A 27,896-nucleotide genomic window follows, 5' to 3' on the forward strand; every position below is an offset into this window, starting at 1 on the left:
TATCTACAAAAATGGCAAAACCTTACCAAGACAACCTAGAATTACAATGGTCATTACGAGGAGTGTTCCAATTAAACAAGATAGTTCATTTAAGAAGTGCACTTGAAAGTAAAACCTCCCAAAACAAACAAACAGAATGGGACACCTATTTTAATTGGCATTTAGTAGCCTCCAAAAGTCTTCAAGATTTCAAAATACCTCAACTGAAAGATTATTGCAAAAGGCTGACAAAAAATTAAAGACACTTGAGGTGCCTGAAATAAAAGACTATATGTCTGACGTGTTTCCTCCTAGTCTATTCTATCCTCCTTTACCTGAGTACCCAGAGTCTACTAATTCTCTATCTGAACAGCCTTTTCACTCTGAAGAGACTACAAGACCATAAACAAAACCACCAGGTTAGTGGCCTTATAGGTGCCCCCGAAATCTATCTTCAAAGGAGGGCCCCAAATGGGTTCCTTCCCGGGTTGATGGGACTCCCAGGGATTCTCTAGTTAACTGTTTTTCCCTTATACAGCCAAGAGGAAACTGAAATTTATTGGGGGGAAAAACCAGGAAAAGATATTTGGAAAGTAGTGAATGAAAACATCTTAAAAATCTTCACACAAATTTTAGCAAAAAGTTTAAGCCATCTGAGCAGGTAACAGTAACTTATTTCATCTGCCAGAAACACAATTTGCATCCAGCTGTCCTTTTATAAACTGAATTTGACATTATTGTACCTGTCTCATGGCTAAAATTTTAAAACAAAAACTATAAGTTTTTTGTTTGTGTCTGTATGTTTATGTAAGTCTATGTATATATACCATAGATGTGTGATATTTTTCTACCTTTGGACGATATTGCCATAACTAATTTGTAAAGAACTCTAATTGACTTGAATATAAACAAGTACTGTGTAAATTAAGCTCACTCTCAGAAATAAAAAAATAATCCAAATGTTTTTCAAGTTCTCATGATTTAGGATAATCTTTGATAAATAAAAGCTAGTTTGAGTTTGTTTGTCTAATTAAAACAGGCATGTCTTTAAAGCTATCAGTATTAAATATAATGCAAACATACAACTTTTGTTCTACCTAGATTTACTAAAAGTTAAATAAGCTCATGTTATCTCTGTTACAGAACTTGTCAGCAAGAAAAATAACTTAAGATGATAGTTAGCTGTTTAATGCCTTGTGAAATTTTTATGACTAAACATAATTGCTAAGAACAAATAGATTAAATAGATGTAAGATAAAAGTTTATAATGAACTTTTCAACAATAATTATGCTTTATGTTATGTCTACTTAAAAATAATTTCCCAAATCTTTTTGGTAAGTTGAAGTCTTAAAGATAGAATGAGATAAATTAAATGCTGTATATTCATCGAATATCTAGACTATTTCCAAATAAGAGAAAATACCGAAGTATTAATTATTGATTCCAGGTTTATCCACCTTTGGCTTCCATTTACAGAGGAACTAATGATATTTGGATCAATTAGTAAACATGTTTTGTGTCATACTATAAAATTTACTACAAGGAAGAATATACTTCTAGGAATTATGAAATGTATTTGTAAATTTGCCAATCCACAGGATGCTAGTGTAATAGACAGTCCACATGACTTACTTCTTAGTTTTCCCTAGGAGTTAAGGATTCTGAGGGGTTAAGAATTCTAATCAATATATGTCATTACAACTACTTAGAAATAATAAGGGTGAAAGAAAAGAAAGAAAAACGATTAATTGTTCCAGAATGAAAAAGAGGAAAAACATAGGACAAAATCTGCAAAGATATAAAAAGTTGTAGGTTTGTGGAAAAGGAATCTTGGGAAAGAAATTTTACATATGATCAAGCTGGCTCAGATTGGAATGGATTTACTTCAGGTTTTTTTTTTAAAAAGTGAGTAAATATCAAAATTACACAGGTGTAAAATTGGCATTTGGTTTTCTCTTTGCAAAAGGATGAAGTCTTCTTAGATTATTGGTCTACTCTTAATATGAAATTGCAAACAAAGATTTTTCTTTAGCTTTTAACTAATCTGCCCAGACAGTAAAGATTTGGCATCTTACCAAATAATTTACTGTGCTTCATGTTGTATTCATCAGGTCTTTGATTACTCGAGAAAATCTAGTCTACTCAGCGTTAAAAGCCTAAACTTTGTTCACAGATATGTAGCCTTCTGTATTTGTCTTTAACATCTTCCATTGTCACTTGGATGACTTGAATCTCCATGAAAGTCAAAACAGTGTTTCCTTAACTTGCACTCTGAGGCCCACCTTCCAGCAAACATACCAATAACTTTCAAAAACGAAACTATGGTCAGAGAGGAAAAAAAGCTTTTACGTTTATACAAGACATCTAAATATAAGAAAAAAATAACCAAGACCTGTGCCCATCTTGAGTTATTTGCTGTGGTTCCTGTGGCAATAGGATTGTACTGTCCTCTCAGATCATGAGAGATTATCTCTGGGGTACATACTAACGCAAGCCTTGACGATGGCAATGGAGGGACTCACCCTCCCCTCTGAGTCTCCTCTGAGGATTGGGATATTGAAACTTATCAGGGGCAGGATAAACAGACCTGAAAGAAAACCAAGAGTAGAAATACTCTTCCAGTGATGACAGCAGATTGGGGGAGCCCTCCATCTTCCTTGGGCCACATTTAAGTTCTGGCCCGCAGCAAGTGGTGAGAGGAGCCAGGACTGACTCCTTGCAGCTGAGGAGAACAATGTTTTCTTTCTTCATTTGCTCTAAGCACTGCTGCAGCTCCCAATGGCAGCTTGAGGATATGAGAGAAAGTTTTCTCCCTTAAGAGCAAGTTGGCAGACTAAGCAAAATTTTCAGATACTTATGCGACATAATAATTGTCAGAACTAAATTTTTTTGATTGAGTAAGCAGACCAAAGAGTCTTATCCTTAAACTGCTGGAAGTTGTAATAGGTTAGAGGAAATGGCTTCTTGAGACACAGAAATAGAGTTTCTGAGTTATAAGCATTTGACAATTAAATTGATTGTTTGGGTTTGTTTTGTACTTGAAGGTAGTGAATGGCGCATACTAGCTCTACATTATTATGAACCTCAGATTAATTACCCACTGTCTTGAAATTTCCCATTCCAGAAAAAGCTACTGGTGATCTCAGTAAAATCAAACTTACAGTGAAGTATCTGGGATTTGCATGTGTGAATGTGTGTATATGTTTCTTGTAATTAAGGAAGTCTTTTCTCAAAGTTAAATGCAAATTTTCACTAATCTTCATCTAACTCTCAAATCAAAATAGTCAGAAAGAGAATTTTAGCAAAAGTACTGCAATGCACTGATTTGAAAAGGGAATGCACTATATTAACTGGTTCAGTTCTTAACTGTATTAGCCTTAATATTAAAATATTAAGTGGGAAATCAGCAAATTAAAAATTTCCCCAAAATTATTACTGTGAAATGTGCAACAAAATGAAGTCATTTATGTCTAAGGGCTTTAAAATGGACCTGGGAAGCATTGAAGGAAACTGGTCTTATAGATGTTGTCATGGAGCGGAACATGAACTTTTGAACTGAGCGGGGCTGCAAGAAACCTGAGCTAGTCACAGAAGGACTTTTGTCTCCCTCTAGCTAGCCTGAGAAACCAGTTGTAGTTAGTCAAGATTAGCTTTCTGCTGCCAAACCCAATTAATATTCTTTGTAATACAAACCTCCCTATCTTTAAAAGCCCCTGACTTTGACTCCTTAGCAGGACACTATTTGGATTTCTACCTGAATCTGTGCTCCCGGAATTGAAATTCTTTGATACCAAAGTAAACACCTCTCTGCCTCTCATTTTGGTTCTTTATTTTCAGGTTAACATTACGAATAGAAGTAGAATTTGGCAAAACCTGATAGAGCATATTGTTATCACTAAATATTAAATACCACGGTTATGCCTAAAGTGTAGGAACGTTCTGCCCTGTCTCTAGAAGGCTTGGCTACTATCATTACTGTCACTTCAAAGATAGAGCTATCTTCTGGAAACTAAACTTGTCAATTAAACCCTAAAATATAACATTAAAAATTTTAAAATGCAGTAGTCTGAATGCTTGTGCAGCATTATATAATAATTTAATTATGAAAATCATACTTTAGTAAATATATACATTAGACAATAAGTAAGCAAACTAGCAACTGTGTGAGAAACTGTTTTCATCAGAAATAAATTTGATCTGGACTACTTATTCAAATCAGGGAAAACAAAATACTTGATTCATTAGGAAAATTAGAATCTTAATCGAAACTTGATTTTGAAGAAGAGTACTTAATTTAAGGGTAGCTTTAAAGGGAGCCTTGATGAAAAAGAGCACCTATGTAATCTGTATTTCTTTTCAAATGTGTACACGCTTTTCTAGTTTTGCACGTTTATAGAAAATATATGTAGAAAATTATATTTTAGTGTGTTTATGAGGTGTATTTTTAAGTCGTGTTTAAATATTTTCCATAAATACATTTTTTGGCTGAAGAAATAGAGATTTACATATCGGTTTCTTTTCCAACAAGTGAATGTTATTTTAGGACAAATTTATTGGATACTCTGAAACTCTCATATCTTTTTATTTCAATTTACTTGGTGGAATAGATTACAGTCAAATTTCTTCCTTGGTAGGCTTATTTTATCACTCTACATCAAAAACTTACTCTGAGTTAATGTTTGACAAATAGGTGTTATCAGAAGGGCCAGCCCGGTGGCCTAGTGGTTAAGTTAGTGTGCGCTGCTTTGGCAGCCCGGGGTTCATGGGCCTGGATCCCAGGCATGGGCCTACACATCACTCATCAAGCCTTGCTTTGGTGGCATCCCACATACACAATAGAGGAGGATTGGCACAGATGTTAGCTCAGGACCAATCTTCTTCACCAAAACAAAAAGGTGTCATCAGATTAGATTATTCTTCTGTCCTTAGATTCATTTGACTCAGCATTCTCCTAAATATTGCCACTCCACTATCCCATAAAAAGATTAAAATCAGCATCTCCAAAGGAGATCTCATTTCTTTCCTCCAGTGTAATGCTATCTCTACCTTTACTCTTTGCTCCTTATCACAATGAATAACATCTTGGAGTCACTCTGGACTGTTTTTCTCCTTCTCAGATAGCATCTGAGCAGTTGTCATTTCTGTGGATTCCAACTTGTTAGCATTTCTACTTTCCTTCTTCTCTCTAACTTTGCTGTAGGTGGCTTATTATCTGTTGACTGAAAACCTGCTTTCTATATGCCTGAAGCTAAGCAATGATGATTGTTGGAGAAAGTCAGAGAAGGGTCAGATTGGATCCACAATTAATTCATGATCACCAACTTCAAATGGGTCTCCACAGTGTCTACTAATCTATGGCTACTGATCAACTGTGCTCCTATGCATGTATATTGACTATTTCTATCTCAAAATTTTCACTCTTTCCTTGAGCATTCAATTCACCATAACCCCAGCTCTTAGCTCCTGACTTCGCCATCTATTTCAAGACACATACTGGCAATCTGTCATTTTCTTGATATCAAAAATAAAACCAACACACATATTTTTCCATCCTATTCCCCTTTTTGTAAAAATAGTCTCTATCTATCTTCTCATCTAAGACTGATTATTTTATTGTCCCCTGCCTTCTTACAGATCTTATACTATAAATCCCTTATTTCCTAAGTACTCACAGTTATCCCATTATTTTTAATTACACTCAAGGCTCTCCCACAAAAAACAAAACAAAACACAATTTAAACTCTCATCACTCTTCAGCTAACCTCTCTTTGTTTCTTCACAAGATCATTCAAAAGATTTCCTCCACCTGTTGTCTTCATTTCCTCACCTGACTCTCGGGCTCAGCTGCACTTCTGTTTAGTGATACTCCATCCAGCAGTTACCCACCCTGCTCCTGCGGAAGTATTGATTACCTCCAGGAACCTCATCATTCTCTGCCTTTTAGCTGTGTTCTTCCCAGTGAACTGCTCCCCAACCTTTTTTTTTTTTTTTTGAGAAAGATTAGCCCTGAGCTAACATCTGCTCTCAATCCTCCTCATTTTGCTGTGGAAGATTGGCTCTGAGCTAACATCCATGCCCACCTTCCTCCACTTTCCATGTGGGATGCCTGGCACAGCATGGCTTGGCAAGCAGTACATAAGTCTGAACCTGGGATCCAAACCCGTGAACCCCGGGCCTCTGAAGTAGAGCATGAGAACTTAACCACTATGCTACTAGGGCAACCCTGCTCTCTTTTATTTTCTTTGTCTTGTTTCCCCAGCAACTTCTTGACTCCTCCAGACTGACCATGTCTCTGTCTCTCATGCTCTTCAAGCCCCTCTTACCTTTGGACAGTTTTCCTCTGCCTGGAAGTTTTCCTTTCCTTACTTGCTTAGTTACTGCCTTTCTTCTCATCTGTGCTGAAGCTTTTTCTGATCTATCTGACTAGAACTCTGCCTCAAAGCCATCCCCCATTACAAGATCTTATAATACCCTTTCTCTCTCCTTAACCACAATTTCAACATTTGCCTTTTCACATTTCTCTGTGCTGTCTTTGGTTAATATGTCCCACCTCCACCAGCTGAATTTGGTTTATGGGGTGTGGAAACTCCTCCTAGTTTCATTCACATGTGTCTCCCCACTGTGCTCAACAACTATATGTAGAATTGATGAATGTATGTGATATTATAATTTTATTCTGTTCTTTCTTTATTCATTAACTGAACCCCCATGAGGTCAATTATGGACTTTTCAAGATCGTGGACTGACTGTACTCTCTTCCTCTTCACTTCCCTCATATCAAGCCCAGTATCAGTCCGAAAAAGGCATTCAAAAACTGCTGATTAAAAGAAACTGAGTTGTGTGGTGAGTGTGGATGACCAATTATTTAAAACAAAAGTAAGTTTGCTGTATTCTAGTTTAAACAATTTTATCTACCTTTGTTTAAAAAATTAATTATGGGAAGTGTTACATTTATCTTAATTTCTGTGTCAAAATGATGTTTAAATAGCATTCAATTTTGAATAAATACAACCATAACGAGACAATACAGGTTCATTTTTCAAAATGATCTGCGATGGATGGAATACATATGAAAAGGGAAATCTTAATAATTTCCCCAATTTCAAATTTTATTTTATCAATACAAACAAAACAATCTTAAAAAAAATCAATGTTTTAAAACCAGACACAATTTGAGATAACTTAAATCGAAGAGAAAGATAAGTCATTCACAGGAAAGCTCTATAACTATCTGTATATATATTATAAAAGCTCCACAACAAAATATATTATATATATAATAATGTTTACTAATTTTGGTGCTTGAGCATCAACTCCATAATGTAAAATGTATTCATAAAATGTGTACATAAAATGCACCCACATACTCACTCTGAATTTATTCTCCCAGTAAAGAGAGTAGTGATAACAAATTATATGGGCAAGTCACTTTGTACCAGGCAACAATTAGAGGCTCTGATACACTGCAGCAAACAGTACAAGCCACTCACTGGTAATAATGCACATCATTCAACGAATATTTTTGTATACCTAGATTTTGGAACTTTGAACAAAAAAGCTAGACTCTAACATTTATGAGGACAAGTACCATGTGTATTATTGTATATAGTATTCCTCGAATATTTGATGAAGGCAAAAGATATCATCTATCTGATTTTCCTTCTCTTTCCCAAAAATTACCCCTTCCATCTATTTTATAAAATTATTTTATAATTTTATTTGTTAAATTACCTCTTCCGTCCATTTAGGAAAGGCAATTCTTAGTCCTGTAATCACTGCCTATTGATTTATGAGTTTTACACTCTGGTTATTAGGTACAGGCATTTTTCACAGCCCTGTGTGAACTACAGATGCTACTCCCTCTAGTGCTTTCAGGGTGTAATTGATTTCCCAGAACTGATTATTTTCATCGCATGTATTCCCTAGCTAGTGCTCAGCTGAAAATTTGAGTGGGACCCTCTGTGGATCTCCAGACTCCTCTCTGTGGGCAGCTCTCCTTTCTCGTTGCTGGGCCTTACAAACAAATTTCCTTTATTCTTTGAGCTCCCAACTCTGTCTCCTCAACTCAGGTTGTCAGGCAGCCTCTCGCTGGGTTTTCCCTCCCCACGCCTTGGCCTTGGAACTTTCTCCAGGCAGTAGGAGGGAGCAGTGTGAGGCTTACTTCATTAGTTTCCTGTCTCTCAAGGATCACTGGTTTTCACTGCCTGGTGTTTTGAGTGTTGTTATTTCATATATTTTGTCCATATCTTTTAGTTGTTTTAGGCCAGTGGGTAATTTGGTCCCTTTTACTTGATATTTTTGCTGTGAATTTTATTTTCATCAAAGGAAATCATAGTAATTCAAATAATTGTATATAAAACTATGAAAATATTAAAAGTTTTATAATAAAAGTAACTGTTTTCAACTTTTTTAGTCTTTTTGGCACTTATTGTTACATGTTTGGATAATGTGCTATTGTAGCAATTTATTAATTAATCTTTGCATCACTTTCTGATTTTCTGTGATGGAAGATGAGGATTTACTTTCTTACTACTCCCTCACAATATTTACATAAACACTTTTGTATGTACATGTGCCTGCACAAACACACAGATTTCCCTTATTTCATTTTGCAAACTTACATCCTCTCGTCTTTTGAAGGACTGATTTATTTAAATCAAGATTCTTTATTTTATTATGGTTCCATAAATTTTCTCCCCCAAAAAGACATGTAATTAACATAATTACATTTCTTCTGTTTATGAGTATTATTTTCTGGAATTTTCTCCCCTTCCCATTTCCAGATTGTCTTGTCTGATTTTTCAACAGCACTATAAAACTTTTTTGAATGTCACTTTCTACGAATTAAAATACATCAGATAATCTATCAGTCCCATTTTCCCTTTGAGACATTCCAGCTGTAGTCCTTCAACTTTGTGAAACATTCTGGAACAGTTACTTGCTGGATCTTCTGCACAAATACCCTCATGGAATGTACATCCAGTGCTCTCTGGAGGTTCTGCTCAATGGCTCCTGGGGCTTCCTCTTCTCTTGGTCTACTCCCTTGTTTTAGCAGAGTAAATCCTCTGGGAGTTTTCTGAGAAAGAGTGTATTTGAGACGTTGAATGTCAGAAAATGCCTTTATTACTTACACTTCACTTACAGTTTGGCTTGTACAATGTTTTAGAGTGAGGTATAAAATGCTGATTGAAACTTCTGTGACCATAGGTGGGATTTGTCAACTGGTATGCCTCACTGGGGTAAATGAGAGAGTATCCTGGCCATTTCAAATTTTGCATTTGTAGGGATTTTCTTTGGGGCCATTTAAATTCTCCAGGAAAAAGAAAAAAGAACTTTTTCAAATCTACATCTAGTGAAAATGTGTGCTTATCAGAATACTCTTTAAGCCAAATTGTTGGAAGAGAACTAAGAGTAACAATCTCTGAGGCTGGCCCCAAGACTGAGTGGTTAAGTCCGCGTGCTCTGCTTCCATGGCCTGGTGTTTAGCAGGTTAGGATCCTGGGTGTGGACATGGCACCACTCATCAAGCCATACTGAGACGGCAACCCACATAGCACAACCAGAAGGACCTACAACTAAAATATACAACTAGGTACTGGGGGACTTTGAGGAGAAGAAAAAAGAAAAGAAAATTGGCAACAGATATTAGCTCAGGTGCCAATCTTAGCAAAAGAAAGAGTAACAATTCTGTATGAATTTCAATCAATTTCCCTGTTTTCATAAGGTATGCTTCTCTTCTCATTCATGTGTTTAGGTTTCCCTGTTTTAGAAACCAGCTAAGGTTTTCCCCAGCAGTGGTTCTTGGACTTGAGCATGCATCACAATCATCTGGAGGGCTTGTTAAAACAGTTTGCACAGACACATTTTCAGATCTTTGATTGAGTGGTGGTGGTGGTGCCTGAAATTTGCATTTTTTTAATATATATATATATTTTTTTCTGCTTTATTTCAAATTTGCATTTCTAACAAGTTGCCTGTTGATACTGTTGCTGGTCCAAGGACTGCACTTTGAGAATCACTGTCCTAGGTGAGGTTTGCAAATGTTACATATTCTTTCACTGCAATATGGGAAATTTATTTTTGCATGTAGTTCTCAGTATAATTAAACACAATAGTAAAATTTGTCAATCTCATGTGATTTCAATGACAGATCCTTACCTGTTTGGATATCTTTAAGGCTTTTGAGGAAAAAGTTCACCAACTGTCTCTAACAGTACCCAGATTAGAAATAACTCCATCATGAAAGAAAGGACTTCAGCAGAGTGATTACAACTATGGGTTCTGGAACCAAACCTTCTAGGATTCCTTTTCTGTGGACACAAGTTAATTAAGCTCCCTCTGATTAAGTTCCATCATCTCCTCTGGGAATATCAACAGATCCTTCATCATGGTGTTATTGTGAAAATTTCATAAGATAATAAAAACCATTTAGTGCAGAGCTTGGCCCACAGTAAGCTCTCAGTGTGGTGTTTGTCATCAACAAGATCATCACTCTTTTCATCATCAATAAACTGATGCTGTGACTAATAAGAGCATATGAGATTCAGAGGCTGACTCAGCTCTAATGCAAATTTTCAGCAAGTATGGCATCCAGCTGAGCAATTACGCCTCAGCCCTGTGGTACATGAGGAGCAAGGGAGACATAGATGAATATCATGACCCCGTTCCTTTCTAAGCCATCAGAAATAAAGTCCTTCTTCGATGTCCCAGTGGTCTTGTGTCTTCTACCATCATTCATGAAACTGTGGCAGTTAACTTTTTAGCTTGCAAGTAGAGTAAACGTCAGAACTTTAATTGGTTTAACAATTTTTTTTAACACTGGTAAAGAAGTCATATTACCCATTGTTGTACCATTAAGTTAATAGTCTTTTAGAAAAGAAACCTCTACAATGTGAAATGGTAAGATAAATTATGTTTCATACATATATACATATATCTATATATATATACAAGAGTATTTATGTTTTTTGAAGCATAGGTAAGATTCTACAAATATTTTGCAACATTAATTTTTTAAAGAATTTTTTATACTCAGATGTAACTAAAATGTGGGCTGTTTGTATATGGTTTTGAGGTCAATATCGCCAATGGAGGATACCAATGCAATTCAATCGGATTCCTTTTCAGCTTCAGTATCTGTAAAACTGATGTCCCTAATGTTTCACTAAGTGTCTTCCTTTGCAGAGGGTTGAACCCATTGCAGTTTAATTCTGCTCAGATATTTTATTTAGGCTTAAAATTGGTGCCACATTATTTCTGATCCCATTCCTTGTTGCTAGTTTATTTTTCTCACTGGTGTTGGGGATAGAGTTTTCTTATATTTTGCACAATGTGAAATATCTGTTTTAAGTAAATCTGGCTTTATTAAGATCCGTTTCACTTCCTGTCTTAAGAGGGTAAGATTAAATTTGTTCAATGTAGGGTCTGACAAACTATTTTATGCTGTTAATATTTCACTATTTTAGGGGAAAATTAATATATCTGTTTTAGTCTATTACCTCTTGCATTTCTAAAAGTGTACATTTATCTCAAATATTTGTTATATTCTCTACCTGTATCATTGGGGAGTTCAGTATTTGACTCAGGCTTAGATGGCAAATTGGTACACTGCCTCATTACTTCACAATGTGTTTTACAAATAAACAAAGCTTTTAGCATGTCTGATATAAATCCAACATTTCATGATTTCCAAATCTTACAGTAAACCTTGAACCTTAACAACATGTCAATGAATGGTTTTTATTCATTCAATATTTACATTGGCATCTAGTTTAAAAATTATCTTAATTTTATGATTACTTACTCTAGAGAAAGACTTGTTCTTAATCTTAATCTATTAAAAGTTAATAGGTGGGGCTGGCCCGGTGGCATAGTGGTTGGGTTCACATGCTCTGCTTTGGTGGCCCAGGGTTGGAGGGTTCGGATCCCGGGCACAGATCTAGCACACTCATCGAGCCATGCTGTTGCAACAATCCACATAAAGTAGAGGAAGACTGGCACAGACGTTAGCTTAGTGACAATCTTCCTCAAGCAAAAAGAGGAAGATTACAACAGATGTTAGCTCAGGGCCAATCTTCATCACACACACACACATACACACACACACACACACACACACACACAAACAGTTAATATAGCTGAAGACAATAGCATGGAATGGCCAACAATGTGTACATGACAATATACTAGCCACCAAAATGTTTCTTTTTGTACAAATTCTTGGTTTTGAATTTACGCTCAGCCAGGGATGAGAGACTGGGAATATAGATGGAGTCGTATCTCAGAGCCAAAAGCTTTCTGTTTTTCATTCCTCGAGATTCATAGTTGTAAGCAGTGAGGCAAAGTTCCCGGCTGGTTAAAGCTCCCGGTTGGAAAATAACGCAGTAACATTAGGGATCTAGAAATATTGACGCTATTGTTATGAGCATCTATGAGGAGAGAATTGACGTGTATTAGCATAATAGTTTGTTGGTGTGTTTTCAGGCACTGCAAGTACTGCTTTCCCCAAATAAATCCTCTACTCCTTCCTTAGTTGTAATTACCAGAGAGACAGTGGATCAAAACATAAGACACCATGCTTTGTTAAAATTTACATATAATGTACAGGCATTGTACTCTCTGCACTTGCTTTGCTTTTCTCCATAATTCATCTTATCATGTTGTTATTAACATAGTCCATAGCCACTGCTCTCATGTCATGAGTGTTTCTTTTCTCTACTCATAAATTCATAGAGACCTTATAGGTAGATATTTCCCAAAGTAACAGGGATGTATAGCTTTCTAAAAAGAGCAGACCTTAGTGCTCGCTTCAGCAGCACATATACTAAAATTGGAACGATACAGAGAAGATTAGCATGGCCCCTGCGCAAGGATGACACACAAATTCGTGAAGCGTTCCATATTTTTAAAAATCAAAAAAAGGAAAGGGGCTACAAAACCAAGAGCAGAGGAGATAAGTAGAAGGACAACAACAGAGAGTAGCAGCTCTTCATCAGAACAGATTAAACCATGGGGCGAGAAACAAAGGAAATTGAAGAAAACCGGAAAACAAGACATAAAATGGTAGTGGTAGGCCCCCACATCTCAATAATCACTCTAAATGTAAATGGATTGAACTCCCCAATCAAAAGACACAGAGTGGCAGGATGGATCAAAGAACAAGACCCAACAAACAACATGCTGCCTGCAGGAAACACACCTCAGCCCCAAAGACAAACACAGACTCAGAGTGAAGGGATGGAGAGCAATATGCCAAGCTAATAATGAACAAAAGAAAGCAGGTGTCGCTATACTAATATCAGACAAGGTAGACTTCAAAGCAAAACAGATAAAAGAAAGACAAAGAGGGACAATACATAAAGATAAAAGGGACTCTCCACCAAGAAGACATAACACTTATAAATATATACGCACCCAACACAGGAGCACCAAAATTTGTAAAGCAACTCTTAACAGAACTAAAAGAAGACACCAACAACAATACAATAATAGTAGGGGACCTCAACACACCATTAACACCAATGGACAGAACATCCAGACAGAAAATCAACAAGGAAGTAATAGAATTAAATGAAAAATTAGACCAGATGGACTTAATAGATATATATAGAACACTTCATCCAAAAACAGCAGGTTACACATTCTTCTCAAGTGCACATGGAACATTCTCAAGGATTGACCATATTTTGGGAACCAAAGCAAACATCAATAAATACAAGAGAGTGGAAATAATATCAAGCATCTTTTCTGATCATAATGCTATGAAACTAGAAATCAACTACAAGAAAAAAGCAGAGAAAGGTGCAAAAATGTGGAGACTAAACAACACGCTTCTGAACAAACAATGGATTATTGAAGAAATTAAAGAAGAAATCAAATATTATCTGGAGACAAATGAAAATGAGAACACGACATACCAAATCATTTGGGATGCAGCAAAAGCAGTCCTATGAGGGAAATTCATCGCAATACAGGCTCACCTCACTAAACAAGAAAAAGCTCACATAAGCAACCTCAAACGACACCTAACAGAACTAGAAAAAGAAGAACAAACAAAGCCCAGAGTCAGTAGAAGGAGGGAAATAATAAAAATAAGAGCAGAAATAAACGATATTGAAACAAAAAAAAACAGTAGAAAGGATCAATGAAACAAAGAGTTGGTTCTTTGAAAAAATTAACAAAATCGACCAACCTTTAGCCAGACTCACCAAGAAAAGAAGAAAGAAATCTCAAATAAATAAAATTAGGAATGAGAGAGGAGAAATCACAACAGATACCAATGAAATACAAGGGATGATAAGAGAATACTATGAAAAACTATATGCCAACAAATTGAATAACCTGGAAGAAATGGACAACTTCCTAGACTCCTACAACCTCCCCAAACTGAATCAGGAAGAAATGGAGAATCTGAATAGGCCAATCACAAGTAAGGAAATAGAAACGGTAATCAAAAACCTCCCCAAAAATAAGAGTCCAGGACCAGACGGCTTCTCTGGAGAATTCTACCAAACATTCAAAGAAGACTTAATACCTATTCTTCTCAAACTATTCCAGAAAATTGAGGAAGATGGAGTACTCCCTAACACATTCTATGAAGCCAACATCACTCTGATCCCCAAACCTGACAAGGACAACACAAAGAAGGAGAACTACAGGCCGATATCACTGATGAACATAGATGGAAAAATCCTCAACAAAGTTCTGGCAAACCGAATACAGCAATACATCAAAAAGATTATACACCATGATCAAGTGGAATTTATACCAGGGACACAGGGATGGTTTAACATCCACAAGTCAATCAACGTGATACACTACATCAACAAAATGAAAAACAAAAACCACATGATCATCTCAATAGATGCAGAGAAAGCATTCGACAAGATCCAACACCCATTTATGATAGAAACCCTCAATAAAATGGGTATAGAAGGAAAGTACCTCAACACAATAAAGGCCATATATGACAAACCCACAGCCAACATCATACTCAGTGGACAAAAACTGAAAGCCATCCCTCTGAGGACAGGAACAAGACAAGGGTGCCCACTTTCACCACTCCTATTCAACATAGTAATGGAGGTTTTGGCCAGAGCAATTTGGCAGGAAAAAGAAATAAAAGGAATCCAAATAGGTAATGAAGAATTAAAACTCTGGCTGTTTGCAGACGACATGATCTTATATATAGAAAACCCCAAAGAATCCATAGAAAAACTATTAGAAATAATCAACAACTACAGCAAAGTAGCAGGGTATAAAATCAACATACATAAATCAGTAGCATTTCTATACACTAACAATGAACTAACAGAAAAAGAACTCAAGAACTCAATCCCATTCACAATCGCAACAAAAAGAATAAAATACCTTGGGATAAACTTAACCAAGGAAGTGAAGGATCTATACAATGAAAACTACAAGACTTTCTTGAAAGAAATTGACGACGACATAAAGAGATGGAAAGACATTCCATGCACATGGATTGGAAGAATAAACATAGTTAAAATGTCCGTACTACCTAAAGCAATCTACAGATTCAATGCTATCTGAATCAGAATCCCTAGAACATTCTTCACAGAAATTGAACAAAGAATCCTAAAATTCATATGGGGCAACAAAAGACCACGAATTGCTAAAGCAATCCTGAGCAAGAAAAACAAAGCCGGCGGAATCACAATCCCCGATTTCAAAACATACTACAAAGCTACCGTGATCAAAACAGCATGGTACTGGTACAAAAACAGGTCCACAGATCAATGGAACAGAATTGAAAGCCCAGAGATAAAACCACACATCTATGGGCAGCTAATCTTCGACAAAGGAGCAGAGGGCCTACAATGGAGAAAAGAAAGTCTCTTCAACAAATGGTGCTGGGAAAACTGGATGACCACATGCAAAAGATTGAAAACTGACCATTCTTTTTCACCACACACCAAAATAAACTCAAAATGGATCAAAGATCTAAAGATTAGGCCTGAAACAATAAGTTTACTAGAAGAGAATATAGGCAGTACACTCTTTGACATGAGTTTCAAAAGAATCTTTTCGGACACTATAACTCCTCAGTTGAGGGAAACAATAGAAAGAATAAACAAATGGGACTTCATCAGACTAAAGAGCTTCTTCAAGGCAAGGGAAAACAGGATTGAAACAAAAAAACAGCTCACTAATTGGGAAAAAATATTTACAAGCCACTTATCCGACACAGGGTTAATCTCCATAATATACAAAGAACTCACACGGCTTAACAACAAAAAAACAAACAACCCGATCAAAAAATGGACAGAGGACATGAACAGACATTTCTCAAAAGAAGATATAAATATGGCCAATAGACACATGAAAAGATGTTCATCATCGCTAATCATCAGGGAAATGCAAATCAAAACTACACTAAGATATCACCTTACACCCATTAGATTGGCAAAAACATCCAAAACCAAGAGCGACAAATGTTGGAGAGGTGGTGGAGAAAAAGGAACCCTCATACACTGTTGGTGGGAATGCAAACTGGTACAGCCACTATGGAAAACAGTATGGAGATTTCTCAAAAAGTTAAAAATAGAAATACCCTATGACCCAGCCATCCCATTACTGGGTATCTATCCTAAGAACCTGAAATCAGAAATCCCAAGAGTCCCTTGTACCCCTATGTTCATCGCAGCATTATTTACAATAGCCAAGATGTGGAACCAACCTACATGCCCAGAAACTGATGATTGGATAAAGAAGATATGGTATATATACACAATGGAATACTACTCAGCCATAAAAAAAGACAAAATTGGCCCATTCGCAGCAATGTGGATGGACCTCGAGGGTATTATGTTAAGCGAAATAAGCCAGTCAGAGAAAGACGAACTCTATATGACTCCATTCATAGGTGGAAGTTAACATATTGACAAGGAGATCTGATCCGTGGTTACCAGGGAAAAGGGGGAGGTGGGGGGAGGGCACAAAGGGGGAAGACTACATGACTAACAATAATGTACAACTGAAATCTCACAAGGTTGTAATCTATCATAACATTAATAAAAAAAAAGAGAGAGAGACCTTAGGATGTCTCTCTCTTTATTTTTACAAGAAAAATCACTTGTTTATGACCAAATTGCTTATCAGTGCACTATTAAAATCTGTCATGTCCTGTGTCTCTGATTAGGTTTAGCAACCATGTCTTTTCTTAGATGCATTACATTGGCTAAAATAATTCATGATTCATACATAGTAAAGTTAGAAAAAGATGGTATAGATTTACTACTCTTTCAAAAAAAAATAAAGCAATAGTTTTGGAGAACGTGGAAGGTGGAAGAAAATGCCCAATGACACTATATCCACTTTTTCTTCCTCCATCCCCAGACAAATTTCGGGTTTGGTCATAGTTAACACAATTAGTTTTACAGTAACTTGTGGAATTATTAGTTTTGTGTTGAGGATTTTACCTTTAAACTACTGGGGACTTTATCAAGAAACCTGGGATAATCTTTGGTGAACAGTTGGACCCCAAAATCCTTGTAACATACACAATGGTCCTAAAATCTCTTATCTCTATTTGGGCCCCCATAAGGTCACTCATTTGTTTTTCATTTCACCTGCTTACTACCTTTTCTCTCACATTTCCTGTTAATTGTGAATTGCACCCAGGGCCTTAACTTGAAGTATCATCCTGCCTTTGACCTTGTCATCATACTGCCATGTTCATCTGCTCTTCTGTGATGATATGATGAGGTTTTATTCCTCTATGGCAGAGTTTTTCAACTTGGGCTCTATTAACATTTTGGACCAGACAATTCTTTGCTGGGGTGGGAAGTAGGGGGCTGTTCTAGCCCTCAGAGGACATTTAGCAGCGTTCCTGGCTTCTAACCACTACATGTAAGTAGCGCTCCTTCTCCCTCACTGCTCCCGTTATAACAATCAAAAATATCACTAGACATCGCCAAATGTGCCTCTGAGGAGAGTAATTGCCCTGGGTTGAGAACCTCTGCCATGTGGAGTTATTGTGTTTTTTTATCCTATGCCAGATGAACTTTTTACTTTTTGTTGAGTTTCTTGCCTCATATCTTCTAATCTATCTGCATCAATTCCTCAAAACATCCAGATATTAGCACAGATGTTTTATCCTATGCTGGCCGGTTTTCAAGAGTGTAGTAAGCCAACCACAAATGCTGAGTTGGATAATTCTTCCTCAAGTGCCTATGCCTTTTTCCTAGGGATTGGAAAGGCATCCAAATGGATGACCATTTTACTTTCATTCAACAGTAAAAGTAGTTACTTGTATTATCACCTCAAGCTCCAAGTCAAATCGCTTCCAATTATATCTTTAATTTCAAATCTCTTAGCAGCATCTTTTAAAACATTTTTTTAAAGTCTTTAGTTTTTAGAGTAATTTTAAGTACAGCAAAATTGAGAGGAATGTGCAGAGATTTCCCACATGCCCCCTGCCCCACACATGCATAGTCTGACATATTTTTGTCAACATTCCCCACCAGGGTGGTATATTTTTTGCAAAGATGAACCTGCATTGACACATCATAGTCACTCAAAGTCCGTAGTTTACCTTAGGATTCACTCTTGGTGTTGTACATTCTATGGGTTTGGGCAGAAGCATAATGTCTTATGTCCATCACTATAATATCATACAAATATTTCCACTGCCCTAAAAATCCTCTGTGCTCTGACTATGCATCTTCTTGCCTGACCCCCCAACCTTTGGTTGCCACTGATCATTAATTCTCTCCAGATTTTTCATTTTCCAGAATATTATACAGTTGAAACAATATAGTATGCAGCCAATTCAGATTGGCTTCCTTCACTTAGTAGTATGCATCTAAGCATTCTCCATGTCTTTTCACAGCTTAATAGCTCATTTCTTTTTAGCACAGAATAATATTCCATTGTCTGATATTTATCCATTCGCCTGCTAAAGGATATCTTGGTTGCTTCCAAGTTTGGCAATTATGAAAGCAGGATCTGTTAAAATATATAGATTATGTTATTATCCTCTCTTACTGTATGATTGGAAGTTTGTTTCTATACCATCTGTTTGGGCTTGGATTTTTAACATTGAAGCAGTTTCAGGATAGTCCTCAAAACCCCATTAAAACATAGTCCACCTCTAGAGTTGGTATTAACTGCCACAGACTATGGTGCATCTCACAATTCGGATGCCAGCACTGTCTGTCTACTTGCCAGGGTGGAGGAGGCAGATGCTCACAGGGCATGAAATCACTATACAGTTCCCACAGGGACTTGTGAAGGGGAGAAAAGCTGTGTGGGTGTGTTGGCTGGGGCAGGAGGATATATTTTCCAACCATGGATCTGAGATTTTCTCAGTTTTCCTTTTCTGCTCCTGTCTACTGTTTATGACCAGATTTTCTTTCCTGCCTCTTAGAAGAAAATACATTCTGTCTACTTTTTGCCCAATCTATTCCTCTGTAGTAAGCACAAATATAAATATTTATATAAATATAAAAGATTTTAATATTATTAAGATTGGAAAACACTAGTATAAAAAGTCTTGGCTTGTCCAATTTTTCTTTTCAAATGTCAAACTCCTCATTGTGATTATGGCATGTCTTTCTATACACAAATAACAGAGGGAGATGCATCCATATTTGAGAGGAAAATGGCCAGTTTTTCAGTGCAGTGAAGGCTGGCCAAGGCTCTTGAAAAAACCAGAAGAGCCTCTGTATATAAGTGGGAAGGAAAGAAATGGCACAGGGGATGTGGAAAGAAGAAAGTGTGCCTGAAAGCTATAACGTTATACGAAAATGCATTCAATTAGTTCTGACATTTAGAAAGAATGTTTTCTTATTTTTTTAAATGGTACAGAGAGAGAGTTTGAAGTGAAGTTGTCACACAGTCCAGGTTTTTAAATTTTATATATATATAATTTTTAAAAATACATAATATATATATATCAGAGTATTCTTAGAGAAGTATCTTAAACATTTTAAAGAAAAGAGGTGAAGCATCAAAACATGTTGCACACTGAAATCTTATCTCCTACTTAAAAAATTGTGATTTTCAAGGAAACTCTAGCTTCTTCTGTATACAATTTGTTGGATCTAAGGCAAGAAATCAACAACATGAGAATTATCACTGTAAATATAAGAGTAATAGTAATAAACTCATCAAAAATGTTAATCGAACTTACTGTATTAATATTTATCCTAGCACTCTAAAAAATTTCAATAGATAAAAGAATGGCCTGTAAAAATTGGTTCTGGGAGCCAGCCCCCGTGGCCTAGTGGTTAAGTTTAGCACGCTCCATTTTGGTGGCCTGGGTTCAGTTCCCAGTTGAGGACCTACACCACTCTGTTAGAGGTCATGCTGTGCTAGCGGCCTACATAGTCAAAAATAGAGGAAGACTGGCATGGGTGTTAGCTCAGGGAGAATCTTCCTCAGGGAAAAAAAAAAAGAATCGGGTCTGTTAGTGACCACCATAAACAATTTCATTTGAAAAAAAGATGCTATTTTGATGAAAAATTTGTTTTGGTGACATCATTGCTGATGTAATGAACTCCTAAACTTGTATGTATATATTAAATATTTAAATATATTGTTCAAATATTTAAATATATTATTCAAAATAATATGTAGTGTTCTCTCATAACAGCCTATAATCTTCAGGAAATTAACAATAACAAGTATTCCCTAATGTAAATACTGAGATAATAAGCAGTAAATCAAAAGAAGTCTTTCACTGCCAAACAAACATTAGAGAAACCAAACTACGAAAGAGAAGCTTCAAATAGAAAAATAATTCTCTAAGGAGACAACATTTAATAGAAGTAAGAGAGCACTTTAAAGAAGTATATTAGTAATCTCATAAAGATATATAATATCCATAAAACAGAAACAGGCTCCTATTAAAAGGAAAAAAGTTGAGATCTTGTAAAACCAAAATTTGGTTGCAGAAGTATAAAATACAATTAAATAAACTTCAATGGAAGGATTAAACAGTATAATGAAACAAATTATAGAAATTTTTGAGCTGGAAGTTTGATCTAGGGAAATAGATTAAAACCTCAACTAGAATATCTGTGATGCTAGCTTCAAAAGGAGATAATAGAAAGAAAAAAAGGAAACAAATAACCAAGAAACACTGGAAGACAATATCCTAAAGCTTAGGAAAGACATACTGAAAGGGTTCACACTAGTGCAAAGGAGTAACAGAAAACATCCTCTAAGATAATGAAAGCAAAAGTATTTTCATTCATTGAGGAATAAGTAGAAGACGCTATAAGCAAACATCAGAAAAGTCTCAGAACAGTTTCCAAGTTTTTTTTGGTATTACTGGATCCTCAGTAAAGAAGGAGCAATAGGTTTTAAAAAGGGGTACAAGAAAATAGATAACACTGAGTAACTGTTCAAATATGATACAAAATACAAAAACAATCAACAGCAAAATAAATACAAGTACCTTCTTGGTGGTAGACTATGTAAATTTTGCATGAAAAAAAGTTAGAATAATCACTCCAAAACAAAATGATAAAGAAAGAGAGAATGATTTTTTAAAAAAAGACAAACCAAAACACCTGGGAAATAAATAAAAATAGAGAGTAAATAACAAATGTAAAATGCAACTACAAATCAGGAGTCACAATAAGTGGGCATGGATAAAATCCTTCTTTTAGACATCAGAGGTTCTCATGGTGAGTAAGGCACAAACAACTACAACTGAAGTCACCCTGTTCTTTTTAAGGGAGACATACCAGAAACAAAATGAGTCATGGGATTTTAAGATGATGGAAAAATGTAGATAAGAACAATGTTCACAAAGTGATTAGTTGTGGTCATATTAATATAAAAAGAAAATCACTTACACATCAGAACATATAGGAGGAACTAAGATTCCATTCACAACTGAGTGAATACACTAAAAGATTATGTAACATCCTTAACCAGAAATCTGCAGTCCCTATTTGAGGAATTAACTAAACCTTCACTGAAGTCTGCATGAAAGGTTTTGAATAAATAAAGATAATTATGGTGCTACTTATTGTGAGGCTTGAGTACAACTCTCCCTAATTTAATTTATAACTTCAGCAAAAATACCGACTCTAGTAAAAGTCTTTAATGGATATTAACATGCTAATTTTTAATTTTATGAAGAGAAATTATCCAAGAAGTAGAAAGTTATTCTCTCCAAGTTCAAAACAAACTATAGTTTTATAATAAAATACGTTAGTGTTTGTCCAGAATCAGTTTTTTTCCTTGTTTTGTTTGAATCAGTTTGAGTTCCCTAGGACACAGATTCTGAGACAGAGTTTTGCCTACAGGTCGTTTATTTGGGAATGCCCTTGAGATCAACACTTGGAGCAGGTGGAGAATGAAGCAGCATTGGACAGAGGGAGAAGTTGAACTGTGATGCAGGCCCAACATTTGCCTCAGCCCACATCATGAAGAGTTCTGGAGCTAGAGTGGCTCTTCAGAGCTGTCCTAGCCTGGGCAGTGATGGCCTTTGTACCCTCAACGGGTTGGTCATTGGATGCAGACTCCACAGATAACGGCACGTCGTTGGATGAGGCTGCCCTATGGAGCCCAGGCAATCTCTGAAGGGGCTGACAGATGATGTTGTCTTCTGATTCCCTGCAGCTGGATCAATGCTGACTTCCCTGAAGTGGGGTCTGGAAGGCACATCATACTGTCCCCACATAACTTTAGTGATAGATTTGTCAAAATTCGAGTATGTCCTTTCTTCTCCACCAGAAAGCATAAAACCTTGCCACAAGGAAGGTTTCTTCAATGCATCTCTCCTTAATACTTTCAACTTCATGCTTGTAGCTCATGTTGTGTTTTAAAATATTTAAACATATGGATATGTCAGAGAATAAAAACAGAGGACTCCACTATGATAATCACTGCAGTCTCAATTTTTTGTTGTTGTTGTTGAGGAAGCTTTGCCCTGAGCTAACATCTGTTACCAATCTTCCTCTTTTTGCTTGAGGAAGCTTCACCCTGAGCTAACATCTGTGCCAATATTCCTCTAGTTTGGATGTGGGTCACCACCACAGCATGGCCACCAATGAGTTGTGTGGGTCTGCGTCCAGGAAGTGAACTTGGGCCACTGAAGCAGAGTGTATCAAACTTAACCACTAGGCCATAGGGCAGGTATCTGAATTTTTAAATTGCTTTATTTTATTGACAAAATTAATATATGTTCAATGAAGAAAATTAGCAATGAAGCACAAAACAGAAAAGTCACCTAAAAGAAATTAAAAATCTGGGGCCAGCCCTGTGGCCAAAGCGTTAAGTTCACACACTCCACTTTGGCGGCCTGGGGTTTCACCGGTTCAGATCCTGGGGGCAGACATGGGACCACTCATCAAGCCATACTAAGGTTGTGTACCACATAGCACAACAAGAAGGACCTATGACTAGAATATACAACTATGTACTGGGGGGCTTTGGGGAGAAGAAGAAGAAGATAAAAAGAAGAGTGGCAAGAGATATTAGGTGAGGTGCCAATCTCTAAAAACAATTTAAAAAACATAAATAATCATTCATACACCCATTAAGAGAGACACTTATCTAGACTAGTTTCATTTGTCTATGGTATTTCCATACTTTTTTATTAGTTAACAATAAGGGGAAATATTATTGCCCTTTAATAAATGTTTTTATATAACATGTTTCCATTTTCCGTCCTGCCTATATTATAAAGAAGTATGATATGTTTATTTAACTCTCTAGTGTTATAAATTTATTTTATTTTCCTGTTGTAAATTTACAAATTAAATAAATAACTGCACATACATGTTTGCCCATGTGTCAGATTATTGTTTTATTTACAGGGAATGAATACTCTGTCCTTTCTCTTGTTTAAATGGTATGCTCAGGAATGCAAAATGGACTTGTGCCCAACTGAAGAATAGTGAAGCTGTTCACAGTGTGGGAGCCAACCAGAAGTGTCGTAAACGTCTGACATCTGGCCGTCTATGGAAGACTATAAGTGGAACAGTCTGTGAACATTAAAGGTAACAGCATGAAACTATGAAGAGATAAATGAATCTCCATAAAGATGAATTTAATAATCAATTTTATGACTTTCTGGAAGATAATGTCTTCAAATTTCCATTTTGTTTTTTCACCATCACTTTGAGTAAATCAATGCAAAAAAAAAAATAAAACATAGAAAAGTTTACCCAGAGATTTGAAGATCTGCTAAAGTTTGAGGAGGAAGTCAGAACTGAGTAGAAATACCTAACATACAAATTTATCTGGGCACAAAATTGGATACCAACATTTCATGAAAGAAGTTTCTCCTTCAATGGAAAATAAATTAGAAGAGTTATGTTATGGTCTAAAAGACTAGGATTTTTAAATATCTAAAAATCTAAACCAAACTTTTCAAAAATTTGAACAGTGTCACTAAAGCAAGGAAAACAATAGTCTGGGATCATTAGAAACATTTAATTTCCAAGGGAGTCTTATCTTTTGTTCTAAGCCTATGAAATTGACTTTGGATTACACGTATGTTATTAAAACATGATGATTGTCAGTGAGATACAATTGAAGTCCCTTTGTACAGTTTTAGGGCTGTATACATTTTCCTTTGCACAAGCATAAAAGAAAAATGTTTCCATTTTCCTGCAATTATAGCAATATATGATTCAAAACTTCTTTTTCTTTATTCCTATTATTCCTCACACCTCGTATGGATTAAGCAACTTTAGGCCCCTGGTCTTTGACTCTGACTTGCTGAGCAGAAATCTGATAGCCCATTCTGCTTTGAACTCTACGTTTATAGAAAGGAAAGAAAAATACCCAACTTACCCCAACATGTTAGCAGTCTTTACTCTTCTTTCCACTGACGTCACATTTTTCTGCTATTTACTTAAATTAGCTATTGCATAGTTCCACAACTGAGATGCTCCGAGTGCTGATGCAACAGTCCTTCCCGGGCAGGCGTATAAAATCAGCAGGACAGAAACAATTTCATAAAGAAACATGAAGCTATATATCTCAAGGAAAGCAAAAGACATAATGGGATTTTTAAGTTTTTTTCAGCAAGTATTTATCAGTTTTACATAAATGTTGGTGATTATAGTGATGTGTGTAACCTGTCCTCATGGAAATAATTTGAGTTGATAAAAATGGAACGTTTCTGCCTTGATAATGGTGAGACATAGCTTATAAAATGAGACCACCATTCGTTCAGAAATTTCGTAGGATACTTGAGCTTTTTTGGTAACAAATTGTTGCTAGTTGTTAGCTAAACGTGGTTAACAGGAGTGCTGCAAGGGAGGGGTCAAACTGCTGCACACGGGTTCATGTTGTGGCCTCTGGCAGTGATGTAGGAAAGTGAAGGCAGCCGATGTGTTCTTGTTATTTCTCCTCTTAACCACTGTGGGTCCATTTGTACTGTGTGACCGCACAATATCCCAGGCTGTCACTCTTCCCCAGGAATCTGAGGACTGATGTTCATGTTCATTTTGGCTTATTTGAACCAGGATCCATTAATAAGTCTTGAACCCAAAACAGTTATGATAATCAAGGGCTCTGTGCTGCTTTTTAACTCTCCACTTCATTCATTTTATTCTTTGTGTCTATTTTCCAAGTTCTCATCTCTTCATCCCATGTATCTATGTCATGTGGGGACATGATTTAGTTTCTCAAGAGTACTGAGCCTGTCATCTATGCTCATCAGTCCCTGGGTCCAATTAGAGAGTGCAAATGTGGAAAGGGCTTAGCTCTTCTGCTAACCCATGGACTTATCATCAAGTCTCTTAAATCTATGGTACCTAGTGAGATACACAACGAAAAGCAATATATGAAACTCCTTGACTTTTGTCTGAAAATTAGAGTAACTAATTCTGACAGTTTTTCTGTTTACTTTTTGCTTAGCATTTTAATGAAGTGGAAGGAATAGGAACACTCTTGGTTTTATCATACAGTAGAAACTTTACATTTTGTTTTGGATCCAGCACTTTGAGGGCAACATTCATTATAGCTATCATAAAGCTCCTTGCTTTTCTAAGACCACAGGCAAATGAGAATGTGCCCAGGATAAATTATCTGTGCACCTTTATCTCTCTAGGACTTAGAGATTGCATCTTTCATATCGGTCCATTTCCCAGCATAAAATATTACACTAAAAAGGGGCAGTTGGCATGAGTTTTATAAAGGATTTTTAAGAGTCAATGGAAACCAACACGGAAGGGTGAGGAAGCCCAGGGCTAACAATAGTGGGAGGTGGCTCCTCTTCTTAGGCTTGAAGGGACTGGAGGACAGAGCTTTTGGGTTCATGTACAAGTTTTACAGCCTTAGACTGAAGATCACCTGTACTGAGAACTAGCTGCCTCAGCAGGAAGGGAGCTGGGGGAATAAGTATCCTTACACCCTGACAGCTTTGTCCTCCGACTCTCTGATATCTGGCTAGGAACTATTGCTCAAACATAACCATAGCTAAAGGGTAAGAAAGTCTTTTTGTGGTTGTCCATGGAGAACAACCTCCTGAGGCACAGAACACAGTAAAGAAGATTGGAAAGGGGACATGAAGGGACAGATGAGCAGTGACCAATACATCTGCAAACGGAAGCTTTTAAACCTGAAGATCTCAAAGTTCCTTTCTGCTCTACAATTCCGCCTGTCTCTTATATGTAGCAGTTCACCACACCTCAAATATATCTATGCAATTTCTTATGGGTCTTATTTTAGTATATTAATTATGATTTATCATTTACAAAATGCTTATTTAAAATGTGCTTTGGAATCCTTTTTGGTTTTTTACAATTCTTTTTCAATATTGAAATTTCCTGATGTAAATAGGAGCATCACACTGATATATTGAACACTACACAAAACTAATTTGGTAAATTAGAATTTAGGGTTGTTCAAGCTTCTTTATAGTCAAAGAATAAAGTGAGGATCTGTTTTGTTCTCCCACAGACTGTTAAGATTGACATCTTGATACTTTCTTTGTTTCTGTGAATATATAGATTGGAGGGTAGGCTGAGTTTAAATTCCGGTAATCCTAAGAAACATGTATTCCGTTGTTTCTTAAAAAAACTATAGTACCAGGAAACATACAACATGGAATGTCTTGGAAATGGTAGGTGTTTTTGTCCCCTCATCATGAATGAGTCTCTGTGAGAAATAGCTATAACTCCATTGATTTTCTTAAAAATGACCAAAATGGCTCACTATTATTGAAAATCTTATCAAGGAGCAAGTCATTCCATTTTACTAGGAAGAATACTACTGGAAAATTGGAACACATACTGCAATGAAACAATCGGTTGCAAATGAATAAGGAACTATGCTTGAAATAACGAGGTATGAGAGATGATGAATAAAATCATATAAAGTGTATCAATAAATCAATAAAAGTATCAACAAAGTGTATCAGTCTGCTGGACTGCCATGACAAAATACCACAGACTGAGTAGCTTAAACAACAGAATTTATTTTCTCACAGCTCTGGAGACTGGAAGTCCATGATCAAAGTGCCTGTAAATTCAGTTTCTGATGTTAACTCTCTTTCTGGCTTGTAGACAGCTACCATCTTACCACATCCTCACATGGCCTTTCCTCAGTGCACGGATGTGTGTGCGCACACACACACACACACACAAACACACGGGGGAGAGAGGGAAAGAGAGAGCTCTCTGGTGTCTCTTCTTATAAGGACACTTATCCTGATGAATCAGGGCCCCGCCCTTATGACTTCATTTAACCTTAATTCCCTCCTCAGAGGCCCATCTCCAAACACAGCCAACTCACACTGAGGTCAGGTCTTCAGCAGGTGAATTTGAGGGGGACACAAACATTCAGGTCATAACACATGGCGATGGGAAACTCTGTTAAGCCTTTACATTATAACATGCTTCTAAAAAGGCATACATTATAACATTCTTCTAAAAAGGCATATGATTTTTGAAATACTGTTCCAAAATTAATTCATTAGAGA

At 36.4% G+C, this 27,896-nt stretch overlaps 1 non-coding gene across 1 annotated transcript; it reads left to right on the top strand.

The window, feature by feature from the left end:
* The first annotated feature begins 12,779 nt into the window (after positions 1-12,779).
* Positions 12,780-12,886, top strand: LOC123275887 (U6 spliceosomal RNA). The gene has a single exon (XR_006512060.2). It is a non-coding gene; the product is annotated as a U6 spliceosomal RNA (small nuclear RNA).
* Positions 12,887-27,896: the final 15,010 nt, after the last annotated feature.

Source organism: Equus asinus, chromosome 9, assembly GCF_041296235.1.
Source record: "Equus asinus isolate D_3611 breed Donkey chromosome 9, EquAss-T2T_v2, whole genome shotgun sequence".
Lineage (NCBI taxonomy): Eukaryota > Metazoa > Chordata > Mammalia > Perissodactyla > Equidae > Equus > Equus asinus.